The sequence below is a fragment of the Chinchilla lanigera genome, unplaced genomic scaffold (genome assembly GCF_000276665.1).
Source record: "Chinchilla lanigera isolate Chin_1 unplaced genomic scaffold, ChiLan1.0 scaffold00033, whole genome shotgun sequence".
NCBI classification, from domain to species: domain Eukaryota; kingdom Metazoa; phylum Chordata; class Mammalia; order Rodentia; family Chinchillidae; genus Chinchilla; species Chinchilla lanigera.
Genome location: NW_004955434.1, coordinates 3,139,301 through 3,143,804, shown reverse-complemented (window position 1 = coordinate 3,143,804; position 4,504 = coordinate 3,139,301).

The following is a 4,504-nucleotide window of genomic DNA, read 5'->3' as shown; positions in this document are numbered from 1 at the left end:
AAAAAAAAAGAAAAAAGAAAATTAAGCATTAACTGTTCCACTCAATAAACCAACAGACATTAGTAGTACAATTATCTTAGCTATCTTGTGTGTGTGTGTGTGTGTGTGTGTGTATTTTTTTTTCCTTCTTTCTTTCTTTTCTCCTTTCCCTCATCTCAATTGCTCTTTCCTTTTGAGCAGTTTCTTTCCTTCTGATCAAGGATGGCTGCTAGTGATTTTATTAGTTATTTTGCCTCACATAATTTACCTGTAAAGGGAAGATATATAATATCCCTGGCACACTATATGAAAATTAAGAATAATGTGTGTATAGGGCCTGGCATATATTAGACATTTTATAGACAGCAAATGTGGGGAGTAGCTGAGCTGGAGATCGACCACACATTTAGGGCTAGAACAAGGCCAGCCCTGAGAGCACGGAGCTCCAGAGGTGAGCCATGTAACAAGTTGTTGGGACTACAGCAAGGCCAGTTCAGTAGGTGTCTGGCCTTGGTGTTCCTCTTTATTAATCACAGCACACATAGAATGTGTCACTTTCAGTGTTCCCAGCAAAACACTGAGACCTTGCAGTTTTGGCCCCATCATGTACTCCCCGTTTTTACTGTGTATAAATAAAGATACAGACCATGCTGTGTTGTCACTAGTTTTTTCTTAATCTCCTGTCCCCTCCTTTCAGGACCCCACTGGCTGCATGGGTCACAGAAGGCAGACATTGTTATGGAAAGGGATAGAATCGAAATTCGAACCTATATCTTCAGATTTGTGCTCCTTTTTACTTTTCCATAATTTTGCATTGCATACATTTTTTAAAATTATGTTCATACTCCCCCCACCTGTCACAATTTTTCTTCTAAACTAATGTGCAAACTGAAGATGAAATCCTGTAATCCCCCAAAACATTCATTTATTTTAAAAGAATTCATTACAATAAGAAGAAATTGTAAGATTGTATTTTCTAAATACAGTATGTTAAGGTTCAGATTTAGAGCTAAAGGAAGATTCTTTTTTAAAGACTAGAGATCACACACAGTGTATCTAATGAATTAAGACTCAAGTGAAATCATAAACTTAGACTTGTATGAATATTGGTGTGATACAGTCACTGAATTATGGTACCTACCATCTTCCTAGAGTTTTAAATGTATTACAATAGATTGATAGTTTTAAACTGTTATTATTAAATACTGGTACCTACTACTGTGACCAAAATAGAATACTTATAAACTAAAGTGTCATATGGCTCTTAATGAATTGAACGAGTGGTACACATCCTTGAAGACTCATTAATCTTTACTTGGGAGTCAAGAGAGCAAAACTCATCAGTCATAACAGTGTTTCAAAAAGTTCAAAGCCTAGGGAATGATTTGAGGAAAAATTGACCAGAAACCTCCTTCCTTGTAGCAAAAGAAGGGCATCATGAAGGAAGTCAGGTGAACGTAAGATTTCATTGACAGCAACAACATCCTTGTATGGAACCTTAATGCTAACACTAATACAGCATTCTTACTTCTGTTGGTTTATTACTGCTACTTCAGCAAGAGGCCTTGTGTAGGCCTCTCAAAGAGTCTTCAGAACCGTGGTAATTTTGATAATCACATGCTGTGTGGCATGTCATAGCACCACTTAGAAAACATATCTGATCACAAGGAAGAACAATTAGCATGTAGACATTTTGTAATGCACATGGGAAAGTATCATCCAAAATACAAAAAAGTCAACTCACAGTCATGGGAATTAGCATATTTATAATCTGTTTCAAAAAAAATGTCATAGGTGCATCTCTAGGCTGTAGTTAATCAATTTTGCCACCAATTACATAATGGTTTTGAATTCAGTATTATGGAAGGTATTTGCCTAGATTTTATGAATGCTTCTTTAAATTAATTGCTTCTTATCAGTTGCATCAGATAGAACTAAAGCAATGGTTATTATTTTTGTGTCTGGCTAACGTGACATAATGCAAATTGTATTCATCAGTTAATTGAACGCCATAAAGGTGCAAAGTCCTCAAAATTCCCAGTTCAACACACAATGAGGTGTGTAATAAGCCTGGGGTTGGGATTCTGTTTGGAATTCCAGCACCAAGCATTAAAAAGTTTCCCTTTGAATAACTCCTCCCCACTGGTGCTATTTTAGAGGCCTTATGGCTTCATTCTTTCCCCTTAACATGTTAATATAGTTCAGAACAGATGTGTGTGCTATCTGTGCACATACGTTTCTAGCTGAATTCTTCAGAGTGAAGTCTCAGTCCTTCAACCCTGGAGCAGATCCCTCATGATGAATATACTGGAAACCACTATTTTGGGGTCTGAGAAACTATGCTTCCCTCTATCTCTAGTACTGTGTTTTATATGCTGGACAATTTAATGAGTAGCCTTTTTCTTCTTCCAAGACTTTTTACCCCAGCACATTTGACTTTTCCAGCTGGGGTCAAGCTAGAGACTCATTCAGTTTGGGGCCCACCCGGGGGCTAAGGCCACCTTACAAAGCCAGCATTGTAGCAGGGCTCCTTGACTGTGAAGAAACCCACCAGAGCGAGACGTTTCTTTCATCAACTCTTGGGAGCTCTGACAAATGTTTTGGGAATTTTCACTAGGCATTCGGAGTGCTTAACGAAGCTTCCATGGCTACAGAGTCAGTGTTTTCCAATACTGACTTTGCAGCACTTGGCAGAGAGAGCCCCAAGAAATAATGTCCGTTTTATATGGGAAAAAAACCCTTTGTCATTTCAGAAATGACTATGAAGGGCAGTAGTATGTGAGAACCCAGTGAAATGTCTCACGCCATAGGGTAGACATCCTGTCTTCGAGAGAAGGCTCCGCATGACCATAGGACGGTGCTCATGGATGCTAAAAATGCAGGGGTGAAAGGTTCTCACTGCACCAGAGTTCACTGTCAAAATGCTCCTGGCATGGGTCAGAGGCCCATGGAAAGGTAAGGATGTGACAAATCTCAGCCTAGTGTTACCTGAAAATTGGCCTTGCCTCTCCCCCAATTTTGCATTTATAGATATTGTTCTACTGCCTCCATCTAGGGGATCAGTGAGGTTTTTAAAAATCTCTAGAAATGATTCTGCCAGACTCCAAGTCCGTAATCTTCCTCCACTTCCCTAAACTTTGCACTCCGTCTACTATGGTCCACTGTGTCTTCCTGTAGGGCCAAATAATCTTGGAACTGTAGGGGAAGAAAAAGAATTTTTTCTCTACACTTCATGATTCTTAACTGGAATTGTGACTCAATCTAAGTCTGTCTGTTCATAGATTGAAAGCTAATATTCAAGAGGTAACAATGAGTGAAAGGAAATCAATCATATTGGAGGACCAGCACTCTGAGAAGATGGGGTGGTGGTCACTATCTCTCAAAATAAGACTGTCTCAGATAACTCAGGTGCCTGAAAGGAGTTTTCTAGGGAGAGAGGGCAGGTGCAAAGGGGCAGTGGTCAGAAAGACTATGTGCTGGGCAGGGTCTTCGTCATCCAGAATATGTGTTTCTTTTTCTGTTCCTTTTCTCGCTGGAACATCACCATTGGCCTCTACATCCTGGGGCTAACTTATAATTCTTCAGACAACCACACCATTTTTATGCAAGCCAAACCTCACAGTAATTTACATGCTTTATTTTAGTTGATGCACAGGACTAGAATATGGCAGGGCATTATGCCTTCTGATATTATCTGAGGGCTGCCAGATGTTCTAGAGTCTATAGATCTAAAGAAAGAGCATTTAGCAGTTAACATCTTCACTGTTTAGCTGCAGCTTTTCTTTAGAATTTAGAATGCTGGGCAAAAACGAGGGGAAGTCAAAAGACAACTTGTAAAGGGGTAGACAGTGTTGGATAATTCCGTAATGCAAAAGTTAGATTAACAAAAGAAAAGGAGACAGAAGTTCATTGACGTGTATACCTCCTGTATACATGGGAGAAACTCCAGAGACACGTAGGTCTCTAGAGTAGACCTCAGAGAAAGACTTTAAACCCAAAGGTCAAATATGATCTGCTGAAATAGAAAGGAGGACACGGGGGATGCCAAGAAAAATATCTTAAGCAAAAATAAGGTTTATTGTGCAGATTTAAATCAATGCTTTTTACATTCATGATGTCTAGTGATCTAGTCATCTTTCTCCTCCTTTTCTCACATACAAAAACCTTTTCATCTCTGTTCTTATCTTTAGTTTCTACATATTATTATGAAAATAATAATTATTGTGTTTAAATTATTCTGAACTATGTTGAGAAACTAGTGACTGTTGAACTGTAACTCAGTGAGGTACATAGTTCTGTTGGGGTGCAAGACACATTACCCTAAATATGACTGTAGGAGACCAGAATATGCAAGCCCCAAATATGTCTGTCTGGTATGTTGACTGTCTTGAAGTGGTTATTGTAAGAAACTGCAGAAAGTGAAGTTCTGAAAAATTGCCCCTCTATAAGAGGTATTTTCTCATGATTTTAACATCTTATTGGTTTCTTCATTAGTGGGTCAAATCCTTACACATCTATTTTTGTT